At 44.6% G+C, this 17155-nt stretch overlaps 1 pseudogene; it reads right to left on the bottom strand.

Moving 5' to 3' along the window:
- Positions 1 to 889: 889 nt before the first annotated feature.
- Positions 890 to 9927, bottom strand: LOC148970917 (uncharacterized; annotated as a pseudogene).
- Between the last annotated feature and the right edge of the window lie 7228 nt (positions 9928 to 17155).

The following is a 17155-nucleotide window of genomic DNA, read 5'->3' as shown; positions in this document are numbered from 1 at the left end:
TTCTCACGGACACAAACCTTGTCAGTTCTGTATTTAGTCAGAGGGTGCGGGGTTAACTAATACTTCTTAAGTCGGTTGCCTACTGCTCACACGTACAAAGAATGTAGTTTATTTTAGCAACTTCCATACAACTTGCTAAATCAGTGATAGACAGAAATCAAAAGGTCTTCAGAAGGACGTGCCTACTGCTCCATTCACATCTGCGCCTTTAGTTTGACCTATCCTGCAAGATTTGCGGTAGCACCAGCCTCCTATAATTTACTAAAATAATGACGTCAGAATACTCCAGAGTAAATCAAGATGTAACATTTATTTGTCAGGAAAAAATGTATCATGCCAATTACCCAAGCAATTAACAGCCAATTCAGAAATAGTAAATACATGACATCAATTACTCAAAGATGATTCTAAAAGTAAGCAATGCATTCCTGACAGAGACACACAGTAGTGTGTGAGTGCTTTCCACCGGGAAAACACTGACACAGCACTGTATGGGGGTTTTCCTGGTTACAGGTTCCCGAAGACTGCTCTGTTACCTAGCCTTAAATACCCAGACCAGAACAAAAGGGTTGTACCAATAGCTTTCAGAGTTTGTTTTGGGTCCATCCCTATACCCCAAGGGGTAACACCTGGTCTCGGGGGAGAGGGGAGATATCTTGAAAAGACATCACCCTTGGAGGAGAACTGGAATCTCCTAAGTTCTCAATCTTTCTCCTATTTCCAATAACTGTAATGAAATGAAGACCATTTTACCAATCGCACTGAGACACTTAAAATGATACTAAACATGAAAAGGGAAAACCTTAGATTCACAAGCAAAAGAACAATAAACACCTATCACCCAAATCTTTATTGGGGCATCTCCCATAACAGAAGAACAGGCGTTGTTTTCTTGTTCTGCCTGTTCTGCTGCTGCAGGAATGAAACAATTTTACCACTCGCGCCAGAAGTATTTATTTTGCCCTTGCATAACACAGCTGGAGGCAGGAGGTTTGTGAGATTTGAATGCCTGAATGAGCCCTGGAGGAGAGAAGATATTGTGCAGAGTCAAGAACCACAACATGGGGGGGGAAGATATCGGGTTGGGCCAGTTGTGTGGTGCCCTCTGTCTCTTTGATCTCTTTTACAGATTAGTAAGTTTTTATTGTTTTACTGCAGTTTCGAATTCCTAAATTCAGTCTTAGGAAAGTCCTTCCTTACAGTTTCGACCCCTGGCCCCTTGGGGCAGATTCAGATCAGTTCCTGAGGGGCCACAATTTTATTAAGTCCACTTCTGGTTACAGTTTCCGTAGCGCAGGTACCTTTAAAGGGCTGAGCGCGATGGCCACGTTCGTCGACGTGCGCATTGTGCGGATTAGGCACCTGAAGTAGCAGCACCGGCAGAGTGTGACGAAGAAGATTATTCCACTGGCGAGGACGCATCCACGGAACGTCCAGTTCCACCAGGTGTACGCATACCTCGCTGACCGGGTCGAGGATCTGGACAGGTTTTCTGCAGTCTTTCTCGCCAGATTTGCTTCCACTTGAGCTTGGTTCAGATGATACTCGGTCTGTAAGATGATTTCTTGCACCAAGTCCATTGTATTGACCAGAGCTTGAGTACTTTGTTCATAGAAGGTGTCCTCTCACCAGGGAGAAACATCAGTGTCCATTGGAACCCTTCCCAGGATGTTTATCTGTGCCATTGAAAAGTCCTCTTTTACTTCCAAACAGAACGTGTGGTTCGCAGGGCAGGTCAGACCTCCGTAGGAGAAGGAGTTCATCTCACTGACGATGCACCACTGTGTGTGAGACACTTGAACAGCATCAGAATGACCCTGCAATAATTCAACAATGATGCATTTGTAGTTCTTGTCAAATTGGGGAAAAGGTTGTTAAACACAAGAACACAAAAGCAAGACATGATGCAGTCATGTCAAAAGTGCGAGTGGTAAATAAGGTCTCTTTCAGAATCATATATTTAGTGGCCAGGTCTCATTTAATCACCAAATTCTTCACCACCACAGTGATGTGGTTGTGGAATTTAGATTGGGTCTGGATAAATTAAGGAAGTGTATCAGAACGTCAACATAACTAGTATATTTACCAGCGGTATGCATAATTAAAATAAATCAAATAATTAATCATGGAACTACACAATTTCATAATTATAAAATTGTCTGCATTAGTTGTTCAAGTGCAAATCATCAATTGAACCTTAAGGTTTTAATATGTTCAGTTAGAGAATGAAATGTACCGGAACAGAGATTTGAACTCTCTAGTTTAACTTTTAAAATCATCCTCTGTGCATTTGATGTACAGGCTAAGTCACACTCAATAGTGCAGGTCTGGATGGGAATTGTATAGTTGACCAATAGAAATGCCTGCATTTTAGATTTGTTTTTATATTTTTTATTGGCATTAGTCATTTGTTGGAAACTAGGGGGCCCTCCTGGTTTGCAACAACTCTAACGACTGGATCATCAACATTTTGTCCAAAGACCAGTTGCATTGATGAACAGGTCTCACTTAGATTTTAAATGTGGAATTTAAAGCAATTGATGTGTGACTATAGCCATGCACATGTTCTTAGCACATCACAGCGTTTACATTCAGGAAGTTGACAAGACTGTACTGCTGTAAAAATGTTTAGAAAGAAATTATTCAAATAATTTCCCTTGTCCTATATGTATGAAGGTGAATGATGTATTGTTTGCATTATGTGAATAATTTTGACCTGAATAGTCCTATGATCTATGCCAGGTAGAGATGTTCTAAGGTTGTCATAGTCATGGGGTGTATTGTGTATGTTTATGCATAGGAGATGGGTGTTGTCTATATTATTATAATCTGTGTTGCATAATTTAGTTCCGGTGCTACACCGGGAGGCCACATAGAGTATAGCTACTTCCGTAGTGTTATAAGGTGTGAGCAGCCCCTTGAAGTTTCTCCACCCATCTCCTACATGTCAAGTTGTGTGTGTCCTGCTTGATGCAGGCAGGACCAGACCCTTGTGGAATCTGGTTCTGAAGAAAGTCAGTTGTCAGCCTGTAAGGGAATAGACCTAGAGAGAACATCACAGTTTAATCTTGAGCCTTTACACAAACTGCAGTCAAATAGATGGTACTATCTCAATATTTCTTTGATGGCCTAAGCCAGAAGGTTGTTACTGATGGCTTTGATCTGTTAAGATTTTATTCCATTAGAAGAAAATTTGTTTTAGTTTACAACAACATGTATCATGATCATGATCATGTTTCTGCAAAGAAAAGGCCAATTAAACTGAGTGTTAATGGTCAGATCTTACTGCTATTGCAGTTAAACTCACACAGTCTGCTGTGTTGTGAGCAGTAGGACACCCATATCTGCTGGGGAAATCTCTTCACATGCTGCTGTTTATTTACACTAGCCAGATCTGTGTTCAGAGCAATTAGATCACCAGGTGTGGTGCTGTGCTCGTTTGTTTGGCATTTAGAATTTATGGTGCCATTCAAACTCTTGACCATTTAGATCTCTGAGGTCCATAAGGACAGTAGATGCCTGATGATTACATTTCACACAACTTTCCTTATATGTCCAGTAACATATATTCCCTGATCAGATCCCATGTGAGCTGATGTTCCCAGAGAGGAATTTAACACTTGCACCACTTTGTTTGTGGTTTTGTTGCAAGAGAACATTAAAACTTGTATCTCCCCTTGTTACTGGGTTAAAGATCTATTAGATCAAAATGATATTATCCTGTGGCTTTGGATGGACTTTCAAGACATGTCAATCAAGTTGATCATTTTAGTTGGTACATACTGGACATTGTAATTTTCCTCATTAAAGATTCTTGCACAAATAAAAGGTTAAGAAGTTCTTTCTCACTATTTTTTCTTTTCAGTTTTATTTCTTAACAATCCTTTCTCTAACCATCCATTGTCTCCTTCTTCACCCCATTTCAACACTAGTAGTGTTCCTGCCATCTTACTCCCTACATGCACATTCCCTCTTCCTACATTCTGATTCTTTTCATTCTTCTTCAACATCCTTTCTTCTTCTAAACCAATGCTGAATCATCAAGAGATTGAAGCCATTCCTGGACATTAGTATAACATATATTATATCTGGTCATAATATAATTTATATTCTAGAAAATTGTATAAATCAAAACTAATTTTATTTGCTGGTCTCTGGGGTCTCTTCTGAGTAAATGTCCATACTGACTTGTTATCTTCTCCCTGATCTTTTAGAAGGCATTTGGCCCTGCAGCTCCAGTTGTGCTGCCATGAGCATTGTGTGCACAGCAACAAACTAAGCTGGAAAGCTATAGCTGATACGGTAAACATTCAATGCACTGCAAGCACTGAGAACCATGGGTCAAATCATTGCTCACTTTAAAAATTTCTGTCCATACAATATAGAATTGGACACAATTCTTATCTTGTTTTAGGCCGAGATTTTATCAATTGCATTCTATTAAGAATCTATTTGAATATGAAAAAATGGTTGGACAAAGGGGTCTGATTGAGGGTGCCATTGTTTTTGGCTTGTTACTTTTGTCAGTGTCTTTTGAGACCTCTGAAAACATACAAGAGCACAGCGATTGCAAAGTCTGATTTAATATCAAATTAAAAGCTATGTTTTATAAGACTGTGCCTTAAATGGTGTTGTTTAAACCATATTTTGGGACATCAGTCATGCATTTTTTAGCATTCTTGTAAAATTTTCAAAGAATAATGATTAATTTGATGTAATTCATTCTTTGTCTAACTTCCCTCATGGGACAAGAACCAGCTGTGCATGGGTGAAACTATCAGGCCTGGCTACAAGCCTTTTAGTGACACACTAATCATTATATGCATTAGTTTTAACAGTTTGCATATTCTTCTGAATTTCAGTCACTAGGACTTCTGTATGGCAGCTGTTCTCTAGGACTGAGAGGTCATTTTCCCAGATCATTTCTTTTGAAATATTCAAATTTCATTGCACTGTTTAGTCCAACTTTACATTTTGCACACAAATGATTCAAGTGAGATATTTTTACTTGTTACATTTTAGATCATCTAATCACAACACAAGACCTTTTCACAAGTCAGCATGATCATTTTCTTATTTCAATGTTGCAATCTTGTTGCAGCACACAAAATAATCAAATTACATATTTACCCTCAGAATTTTAAGTTTTTAGTTTACATCCCTCTGTTGAGTACCAGGATAAAATTTGAATGAAATTATTCCAATTTTGGTTTCATCTCTTGTTGCGTGGGCAAACAAGGGTTATTTAAAGTTAAAGCAAGGGATATCATTTCTCATCTACGCTGCTGCTATCATGTCCCTAGCATGTGGTTTCATTAATTCTCAAGCCCCACCGGATTTTGCGTTCTCCTGTCTAACTGGGTATGCCGACCCATTCTACAAATGTGTCTATATGAGGTGCGTCTGCATGTTCCCTCAACACTTCTAAAAGGCAAAAAGAATTGACTTACCACAACAGCTGGAGAAAGAGAAGGAGATCAAACCTCTTACTAGTTGCAAGTTCCAATATTTTGCTGAAAAGACACTCGCAATCTGGAGATCACGTCGGGGTCACCACTTTGTAAGGTCCACCCATTGGCCCAAGGACGGAATCCAATGGCTGGGCGAAGGGATAATGCGTGTATGTCTTTTCAGCGCTCCAGTTGAGTTCACTTAATTTATTAGAATTTAGTTTCAATATTGCTTTAGCTCTACGCTTAATCTGACTCCAATTTTTACTGATGATCAAGTTTAGATTGTGTTTCTTATTAGAAAATAACCATAACTATTGATTATAATTTAATTTAGATCTTTGATATGTCTGTGTTTCTTACACTTTCAATTATTCGTTCATTATGGACCCGATGCCGCACAGAGATCACGCTGGCCAGATCGTGTTTCTCACGGACACAAACCTTGTCAGTTCTGTATTTAGTCAGAGGGTGCAGGGTTAACTAATACTTCTTAAGTCGGTTGCCTACTGCTCACACGTACAAAGAATGTAGTTTATTTTAGCAACTTCCATACAACTTGCTAAATCAGTGATAGACAGAAATCAAAAGGTCTTCAGAAGGACGTGCCTACTGCTCCATTCACATCTGCGCCTTTAGTTTGACCTATCCTGCAAGATTTGCGGTAGCACCAGCCTCCTATAATTTACTAAAATAATGACGTCAGATTACTCCAGAGTAAATCAAGATGTAACATTTATTTGTCAGGAAAAAATGTATCATGCCAATTACCCAAGCAATTAACAGCCAATTCAGAAATAGTAAATACATGACATCAATTACTCAAAGATGATTCTAAAAGTAAGCAATGCATTCCTGACAGAGACACACAGTAGTGTGTGAGTGCTTTCCACCGGGAAAACACTGACACAGCACTGTATGGGGGTTTTCCTGGTTACAGGTTCCCGAAGACTGCTCTGTTACCTAGCCTTAAATACCCAGACCAGAACAAAAGGGTTGTACCAATAGCTTTCAGAGTTTGTTTTGGGTCCATCCCTATACCCCAAGGGGTAACACCTGGTCTCGGGGGAGAGGGGAGATATCTTGAAAAGACATCACCCTTGGAGGAGAACTGGAATCTCCTAAGTTCTCAATCTTTCTCCTATTTCCAATAACTGTAATGAAATGAAGACCATTTTACCAATCGCACTGAGACACTTAAAATGATACCAAACATGAAAAGGGAAAACCTTAGATTCACAAGCAAAAGAACAATAAACACCTATCACCCAAATCTTTATTGGGGCATCTCCCACAACAGAAGAACAGGCGTTGTTTTCTTGTTCTGCCTGTTCTGCTGCTGCAGGAATGAAACAATTTTACCACTCGCGCCAGAAGTATTTATTTTGCCCTTGCATAACACAGCTGGAGGCAGGAGGTTTGTGAGATTTGAATGCCTGAATGAGCCCTGGAGGAGAGAAGATATTGTGCAGAGTCAAGAACCACAACATGGGGGGGGGGGGGGATGATATCGGGTTGGGCCAGTTGTGTGGTGCCCTCTGTCCCTTTGATCTCTTTTACAGATTAGTAAGTTTTTATTGTTTTACTGCAGTTTCGAATTCCTAAATTCAGTCTTAGGAAAGTCCTTCCTTACAAAACAATGTTTAAATCGCGAGAAAATTGAGATTTTAACCAAAGAAACGGGGCGTGTGAGCAGGGGTGAGCTGGGAGTCGCGAGTCAATCACATCATATCCGCTTACCTCAGTTTCCGCTCGTACTACGTGTAGTCTTGGACAAATGCGGTAGTTGTATTTGTGCGTTAGCGTCTATCAAGCAACAAATGTAAGCTTGTTTTGCGCATTTGTTACGGAATGGAGCACAATTATTCTTTTCATTTATTCTCGGAATGTGGTCTGTTGGCTGTAAAGGGGGTCGCACACTGGACGAGAAGCGCCGCGCCACGTTTAGGACAACCCCACAGTAACGTTATCGAACACCGGACACGCACTTTCTCATCAGTGTAGCCTATGACAGCAATATTGTTATGTTTAATGACAGGAAATTAAGATAATGTCTGTTCTATGTTATGATTGTACTGTACAATTAAATACAATCGTTGCTGAGTCTGCATTCTGAAAACTTTACCTCAGATCATCCGTTAACTGAATGAATTGAGAATCTCACCTGAAAAATCTAATAACATCAGCAATTGTCATTCAAGCAGCTGATTTCTGTAAATGAATGCAAAACTAAATGCATATTGAAGCATATAGGGCGAAGTCAGGATCCATTAGCAACGATTTGAGACAAAAATAATTAAAATTTGATACAAAACTATGTAAATGGCACTCTGTGGCGCAGCAGGATTTTGAACACGGTCCTGAGGCGTTGCTGGGCGCCGCCGGTATGTGTACACTTATAGACAATGTGTTCGAATTTTAAATATGTGGTGCGACGCGGCGCTGAGCTTCTCGCCCGGTGTGCAACCCCCTTAACGTTAATTTTGTGAAACTGTAGCTGTGGCTGAATACATACACGACATGAAAAGATGTGTCAAATGTACATGATTTTTTATTTTTATGAAGTTACCAAAAAGGAGGACCAGCCACGTCAACTCCTTGCAAGAGACCTGCCCCTTCAAACCCTCTCCACCATAGCTTCGTCCAGTGACTCGGACAGTAACATCTGTGATAGCTAATTTACTTTTAAACCTGACTTCTCTTGTGGTTTTCAGTTTAAGGAAAAACAAGCATGTCATTAAACGAAACATTTATAGAAATCGAACTTTACCTCATCCATGGCAACTAATTTTCGATTCCTGTCTGACTGATTTATCCACGGTGGAGTTGAAAACAACAGTTCCCATCATTCCGCGTTCCTCCGCGTCGTCATCAAGCAAAGCCGTTGTTGTTGTTTTGAATGTAGCGCCCTCTAGTGGCATCTAAATCTTAGGTATTGTATCTTTAAGCTTATTTGAATATATACTGTAGTATCTTGATCCAGTTTATGTTGAGCAATTTTTACTGAACTGTTTTGAAACAAGCCAAAACATGTCTTTTTGTGACAGGCTCAATACCTTTTTTTTTTTTTAAAGAAATATCATAGGAAGTTAAAATGAACAGGCATGTGTCTGGGGGATTCCCTTTTGTAGTCACTCCGAGTTATGTCGGAATGACGGAGAATGGGGGTTTCGCCTAGAAAGCCAATCCTCTTCGAGTATTAAAAAACGAGCCAATGGCAAAGAAATGCCATGGGTCTGCGGAATTTGCATAGCTTATCTCCGCCTCACCCCGTGAGTATAAAAGGAGGAAGCGGACGCCACCGCACTGTTTTTTTCGCTTCGGAGCCAAGAGAACTTCTTCACTCCACAAGCCACACAATCTGAGTTTACTACTGTGACTCACCTCTTCGAGATGAGCGAACTCTCTGGTGTTGGTGTGACGGCGGTACCCAGCGAGTTTCACATTGCCTGCGATCTGAGCAGTGGTCTGCCAGTGTGTGTGTCTCTCCCTGGTCGCTTCAACATCCAAGGAGTTTTCTCCTCTCACTGAAAGAGTGTGCGCGCGGCACGTCTTTTTAAAGACGATCTGCCCGCGTATTCCTGAGTGCGGTATTCTGATAGAGTCAGCTGATGGGCGCGAGCGCTGTTTGACGTGTTTGGGCTTTGATCACGCTCAGACAGCGCTCGTGGGTGTGTCACGTTCTCTCAGTGGGGACGTGATCATCGCAATGTATAACGGTTGAGACTCCGTGAGCTCAATAGAGTGAGAGTCCCCTCATCCACTACCCAAACTATTTTCTCCACGTGAGATAATACTTCGGCTGATGGCCAGGGTGACCAAAAGACGTCAGGTCTGGAACTAAACCGACGAAAATTCCTCGGTCCACACCCCGTCTTTCACGTTGCAACCCAAGTGGTCCAGAGTGAGTGCGGGGCCCGCCTCTGGGCCCGCATTCTCATTCAGTCCCCCAGCTGATGAAATCATGTTTATCGCCGCATCACAAGGTGAGCTGGAGTCCTCTGGAGATGGCTCGTCTGTGCTGCTGTCCTCGGATGTGCTAGCATAGTGAGTTTGATTCAGGGCTCACAGCTATGCTTTCCTGGGCTGCCACAAGTGTCGGGTTTGTGTGGAAAATTCTGCCATGTCCCGAGCACTTAAGGCTGATGATTGGTTTTTGGGGGTGGCGAACCCAAATCCTTTCCTCCCGGATGTGCATGAAGAGGTCGTGAGATCGTGGAAGTCTCCTTTGACTTTTCACGATCACTCAGCGGCCTCTTCCGCCTTCCCTGCCCTCGTAGAGGCCGCAGACTAGGGTACACTGGGGTTCCCCCCTTATGGAGTGTTCTGTGGCAACACTTATGTGTCCCCACAGCGCCTCCAACTGGCGTGGCAACCCTAAGCACCCCTCCAATGCCTGTAGGTTCTTGTCTACTCTGGTGGCGGGGACCTGTAGAGCTGCGGGGCAGGCTGCCACCTCACTGTATGTTATTGTCATCCTTATGGGTGTTCGGTGACATGCACGAGGATAGGGCTGATTCAGGGCTCATCCTTGAGCTGCCTGCCATCACCAACCTTGCTCTACGAGTGACGAAGGTGACCGCATGCTCCCTGAGTCAGGTGATGTCCACATGCGTGGTCAGACATTTATGGCTTAACCTGGTTGATGTGCGTGAGGCTGAGTGAACCAGTTTCCTCAACTTCCCCATACCCCAGGCTGGCCTTTTCGGCGGCGCGGTCGTGAACTCTGCCCAACAGTTCTCGTTCCGCCCAGAAGTGGACTGTGGCTTTTTGTCTGACCCTGCGGCTTTCTGCTGCCAACCAGCCGCCGGCTCAGACGCCTCAGTCCGCTTGCCGCCGAATGCGCCCTCCTGCGACTTCCGCCCCCTCCCCCGCGGCCCCAGCAGCACTGGGCCCTGCCATGGAGGTGGTCGCAGGGAGGCGCCCCTGCCCGTACCAGCCCTGCAGCCCCGCTGTATGCCAGGCTATGCCACCCTCGCCTGTGCCGATCTCTCCGCCCCGCTGCCCCTCCGGGGGGACACCTGTGGCTCGGATGATTCCGTTGGATCAGTTTTTGGGGGCTTGGTTAGAGCTCTCCAATCTGTCCCGTTGGGTCGCCCGAGCTATCAGGCTCGGCTATGCGATTCAGTTCGCACGGTCTCCTCCCCGCTTCAGGGGAGTCCGCTTTACGGTGGTCTGTGGCAATGCCCCGATCATGAGAGCGGAGGTTGCCACCCTGCTGGCGAAGGGTGCAATCGAGGTCGTCCCTCCAGCCGAGATGAAGTCAGGGTTTACAGCCCCTACTTCATTGTTCCCAAGAAACCTGTGGGTTACGACCGATCCTGGACCTGCGCGTTTTGAACCGCACCCTTCACCGGCTGCCGTTCAAGATGCTCACGGCCAAACGCATTTTCGAATGTGTTCGGCCCCAGGATTGGTTTGCAGCGATAGACCTGAAGGACGCCTACTTTCATGTCTCCATTTTACCTCGACACAGACCGTTTCTTCGGTTTGCTTTCGAGGGGCAGGCATATCAGTACGCGGTTCTCCCATTCAGTTGGCTCTGTCTCCTTGCGTCTTTACGAAGATTGTCAAGGCAGCCCTTGTTCCCCTTCCGTCCTGAATTTTCTCGACGACTGGCTAATCCTAGCACACTCTCGAGATCAGGTCTGCACACACAGAGACCTTGTGCTCCGGCACCTAGCCCGTCTGGGCCTTCGGGTCAACTGGGAGAAGAGCAAACTTTGCCCCATGCAGAGGATCTCTTTTTTCGGTATGGAGATAGACTCGGTCGCCATGTCCGCGCAGATTACGAGCGAGCGCACACACTCACTGCTGACACAAAATACTACTACTGACCTATAAAGCCCTAAATGGTTTAGCACCTATGTACTTAACGGACCTTCTTTCGCCCTACAATCCACCGCGTTCCTTAAGATCACTAAATTCAATGCTTCTGGTCATTCCTAGGATATCGAAGTCCAGTAAAGGAGGGAGGGCGTTCTCGCATTTAGCTCCAAAACTCTGGAATGGCCTTCCCGATACGGTCCGAGCCTCTGACTCGCTGACACAGTTCAAAACTAGATTAAAGACGCATCTCTTTAGTCAAGCATTCACATAATGCTTACCTTCTAGTCCTCTGTTATGCCATACGGAACCGTTTGCCACTGAAACTGCTTAACGCACCAGTGGGGCTCGACAGCCTCTTAGACAAACGGGTCGGCGCGTATGGTTGGGTTGCGGAGAGTTCGGGTTACGGAGAGTTTGTGAGTTATAACGGAAATTATTATGAACATCAGCTATGCTAATTATTTCCCATCTGCCTTTCTGCTGTTATCTCGGGACGCTTGTCCCGAGAAAAATGGCGTTCGTCAGGTCCAGTTTTGTGTCCAGCCTCTCACGGGGATTTCGGATGCCCCAACGCCTGTGATGAGACGACTCAACGCCTGTGATGAGACGACTCAACGCCTGTGATATGTTATGGCGCCGTTTGATTCATAAACAATATTTATATTTAATATTTATATTTAAACAATATGAATGTAAGCCAGAGGAGAACTGGCCCCCGACTGAGCCTGGGTTCTCCCAAGGTTTTTTCTCCATCCAATCTGATGGAGTTTGGTTCCTTGCCACTGTCGCCTTGCTTTTGGCTTGCTTTGAGCTTGCTCAGTTGGGGTTATTTATTTAGTGTTTAGCAATGTTGTTGATCTGTGTTGTGCTACTTACATGTTATCACTGTGAAGCTGCTTTGATACAATCTGTATTGTGAAAAGCGCTATATAAATAAATGTGACTTGACTTGACTTGACTTGTCCGACAGTTCGAGGGCAAGAGTGCGGCCCCACTGAAACTTTTTCAGAGGCTCCTGGGGCATATGGCATCCGCAGCCGCGGCAACGCCACTCGGATTGCTTCTCTCTGCTGCCGGATTGCTTCTCTATGCTGCCGTCAGACCTTCACCCCGTGGAGGAACCTCAGCTTTCTACGGGCCGATGTTCCCCAAGAACGAGTTTCCAGGCATGTTGTTGTCTCCACAGATGCCTCTGCCACGGGTTGGGGTGCCATGTGCAATGGGCATGCAGCCGCGGGCTCCTGGACAGCGCCTCATGCATGTCAATTGCCTCGAGTTGCTGGCAGTACGCCTTGCCCTGCACCCACATTCCAGGAGTTCGGAACTGTGCAGCCGACAAGCTGTCACGGCTCCATTCAGTCTCTGGCGAATGGCGACTCCATCCCCAGTCGGTCCAGCTGATATGGGACCAGTTCGGTTATGCACAGATAGATCTGTTTGCCTCCCACGACTCATCCCATTGCGCCCTGTATTACTCTCTGACCGAGGGCACGCTCGGCCAGACGCACTGGCGCACAGCTGGCCGTGGGGCCAACGCAAATATGCGTTTCCCCCAGCCTTCTCACACGTACCCTGTGCAAGATCAAGGAGGACGAGGAGCAGGTCATTTTGGTCGCCCCATACTGGCCCACCAAGACCTGGTTCTCCGAACTGATACTCCTCGCGACAGCACCTCCTTGGCCAATTCCTCTGAGGAAGGACCTCCTTTCTCAGGGACGGGGCACCCTGTGGCACCCTCGACCTGATCTCTGGAGGCTACATGTATGGCTCCTGGACGGGTCAAGGCAGGTTTAAGTACCCTGCTATCACTTCTGCTAGAGCGTCGTACACGAGACACCTTCTCACAGAGAAGACCCCCGGAGATGCTCGATCAGTGTCATGCTTTCCTTCCTGCAAGATGGGTGGAGCGAAGGCTGTCTCCTTCCACCCTGAAGGTGTATGTGGCTGCTATTGCCGCATATCACGAAGCAGTTGAAGGTAAGTCTCTGGGGAAGCACGACCTGACCATCAGGTTCCTGAGAGGAGCGAGGAGACTGAATCCTCCTTGCCCTCCTCTCGTTCCCTCTTGGGACCTCTCAGTGGTTTTAAGCGCTCGCAGAGGCCTCCCTTTGAGTCTCTGCAATCAGTCGAGATTAAGTTCCTGTCGCTTAAGACAGTGCTCCTGGTTGCACTGACCTCCATCAAGAGGGTGGGGGACCTGCACGCATTTTCCGTTGACGAAGCGTGCCTGGAATTCGGGCCGGGTTTCTCTCACGTGATCCTGAGACCCCGGCCTGGATATGTGCCCAAGGTTCCTACCACTCCCTTCCGGGACCAGGTAGTGAAGGTACTGGAGGAGGCAGACCCAGCCTTGGCACTGCTCTGTCCTGTACGTGCCCTCCGTGCTTATGTAGACAGAACGCAGTGTTTCAGGACCTCAGACCAGCTCTTTGTCTGTTATGGTGGGAGCCAGAAGGGAAGGGCTCTCTCAAAGCAAAGGTTGTCTCACTGGATAGTGGACACCATTGCTTTTGCTTACCAGCAGCAAGGTCGACCGTGCCCCCTTGGTGTGACAGCCCACTCCACCCGGAGTGTGGCTTCCTCTTGGGCTCTAGCGCATGGCGCCTCACTAGCAGACATCTGCAGAGCTGCAGGCTGGGCGACACCCAACACATTCGCTAGATTCTATAATCTCCGTGTGGAGCCTGTGTCCTCTCTCTTGTACTCGCTCACCCGGCCAGTACTGGACCCGCTCAGGTGTCTTCGCTTGCTCTTCATTCCACTCCACCGACTGGATAAGTGCGATTTTTCTCAGTTGAGCCTTCTACGGAAGCCCTGAGTTCCTCCAGCACTGTTGATGCTGACGCCAGTGTTTTGCTTGGACGTCGGTTAGGTGCCTCCATGTGCATGGTTCCTGCTAGTAACCCCCACATGTGGATTTCCACTGTAAGTCAAGTCAAGTCACATTTATTTATATAGCGCTTTTCACAATACAGATTGTATCACAGCTGCTTTACACTGATAACATGAAAGTAGAACAACACAGTATCAACAACATTGCTAAACACTAAATAACCCCAACTGAGCAAGCTCAAAGCAAGCCAAAAGCAAGGCGACAGTGGCAAGGAACCAAACTCCATCAGATTCGATGGAGAAAAAACCTTGGGAGAACCCAGCCTCTCGGAGCATGTGTCTTCCCTCGGCAAGCCACCTTGCCACTCCTGGAGTTAAGATTCTAGCCACCCTATGGGTTGGCGACTCCAGTGTTCCTCCATACGAAGCCCCCTGGGCCGTATGTGTATTCCTAAGTCCTCCCCACGGGTAGGCGTACTGCAGCATATATCCTCTGGGATATCCTCCCCAGTGTACCTTGGTATTCCTGTGTCAAGTAGGACTCCTCGTCAGTAAGTGCGTCAGGGGTCAGACTTGCGCAGGGCACTGGAAGACAGCTGTGAAGGTGGCGTGATTACACGGGGGACCCCCATTCTCCATCATTCCGACGTAACTCCGAGTGACTACGAAAGGGAATGTCTCGGTTACGGATGTAACCCTCATTCCCTGAGTAGGGAACGGAGACGTTACGTCTCCCTGCCACTTCCGCTGTACCGCTGGGTAGATGCCTAGGTTCAGTCTCTGCTCCTCAGCGAAGTGCGGTGGCGTCCGCTTCCTCCTTTTATACTCACGGGGTGAGGCGGAGATACGCTATGCAAATTCCGCAGACCCATGGCATTTCTTTGCCATTGGCTCGTTTTTTAATACTCGAAGAGGATTGGCTTTCTAGGTGAAACCCCCATTCTCCGTCATTCCGACGTAACGTCTCCATTCCCTACTCAGGGAACGGGGGTTACATACGTAACCGAGACGATTTGAAAGTTAGATTTTGAATGTGACCCATTCCAACAACAGAAAGAGAATGTATTTTATTGACTTGTTCCCAGCAGAACAAAAGATATGACATGATTCTTCCCATCGTTCCAGAGAAGGCTAGGATTTTCTATATCAGACAGTGTGTATGTATATTGATATCAGTAGGCTAAGGGTGTTTGAAATACTCATGCTTTGGTCTGACTAATAAATCACAAGCAGTCTCTGTAAAATATGTGAAACATTTGGAATGTCATACTGTCTGTACGTTTATACAACAAACATACTATCAGAGATGCAAAGAAAATCACAGAACAATCTTAATGGGGGTTAACTTATGCATAACACACTTCCATATTTAAAAGATTTTGCATCGCTTCAGCCTCAGGTCTTTTGTATGTGCTTCTTTAAAGTCCCTCTGTGGTGAAAATCTAATTTTTAACGTTGTTTATATGTGGTGTTTTTATGCTTTAAGATAAACCATGTGCAAATTCATAAGTTAGAACCATTGCTGAATATTTTCTCCGTGAACCAACAAAACATGGTTTGAAATCGCTAGTGTTTCTGACGTCACAAACTACATTGTAATCAATCACGTCAATGTGTGATTGTCAATAAGTGGATCTCTGAACTGGTGTGCATGAGTGAAAGTGGGGCAAATTCACATATTCATAGAACCACATACTAAATGAGGCAAGGATCTAGAGTTACATTCATGCTAAGGCATGAAGAAAACAACATTTAAATATGTAATTTTGGTCATCAAAGATGAGTTTTAATTGATACAATTATTGACCACAGGGGGACTTTAAATATAGAACTGTTTTTCTCAAGACTCTTTTAAAGGAGCTCCCAAAGATGAGCATAACCAATGTCTATCGCTTATGCAGATTGATATCTGTACGTTTTTTTTTTTTTCCCCTTCTTTTCTTACTAACATTCTGGTATAAAACAGAATAAAAAAAAAAATTCGCTAGGTTAGCTGATAACCTTAAACTACACGAATATCACCGTAAATAGCCTTTCTCCAACAAGCAGATGTAATGCTCTGTCAATATTATTTTATTCAACAGTCATCATCTTCTTTTCTGCTGAATCTTTAGTGTCACAGCAAAAAAAAATTAACAACCCAAGACTTGTTAATTCAAATTTACATGCTTGCTCATTATAAAATAAAAATACTCAAATAATACAGTCAGATAATGACAAGAAACGTCTTTATTGAGTTTGTGTCCTCTAATTTACCAACAAATGACTCAATGAACCAGTCCTTTTTTTCTTTTTTCATTATTAAAACCACTCCAAAACCATTCAGTCTGATTCCCAAATTAATTAACCTGTTAATTTCTGTTCATCATTCAAAAAGATAAGGCATTGCATTATCTGGCGTTGAATTTAAAATCGATTTGGCTTAAAATGACCTTGACACTTTCTTGTTTGACATGTATTCTTAACAACACCCCCCCCCCCCCACACACACACACACTTTTTTTCCATGGAGCCAAGATTCATTCATAATTCAGCATATGCACGTTGTATATTCCTCGCATATCTGAATTGCTCTCCCATAACAGAGCCCCTGGAATGAAGCCATTACTGTGATGACATTTACACCAGGGGTGGGGGTTTCCTTCAAACAGATCAATATGTAGGTCTTCAAGGGTATTTTTACCCAACTATATTGTATAGGTACCCAACTATATTGTATAATTGGGTATACTGAACCAACTGTTTATAGACAGCTAAGGTAAATGAGTTTGCTCACCTTGTGTTTCGCTCTTGAGATCTCTGTTAGCTGCTTGTGGAAAGATGTTGGCATGAGAATGAGTCATGATTTGATCCACTTCACACCCTGTGAATGATTGACTTCAGAGCCAGAAGCATTTCTATTAAATTGCTATTGTTCTTTGTGTGCAGTTATCCCCCAAATTCACAGCTATATTTCTGGGGTCAGGGCGTCCATATTTTTTTCTTTGTATATTTTATGCCATTATGTTTGTGCAATATAACAAAAGGCAACAAGGGCAAGTGAT

Source organism: Pimephales promelas, chromosome 18 (assembly GCF_988280905.1).
Source record: "Pimephales promelas chromosome 18, fPimPro1.hap1.1, whole genome shotgun sequence".
Lineage (NCBI taxonomy): Eukaryota > Metazoa > Chordata > Actinopteri > Cypriniformes > Leuciscidae > Pimephales > Pimephales promelas.
This window is presented reverse-complemented; position numbering and strand designations above follow the sequence as displayed.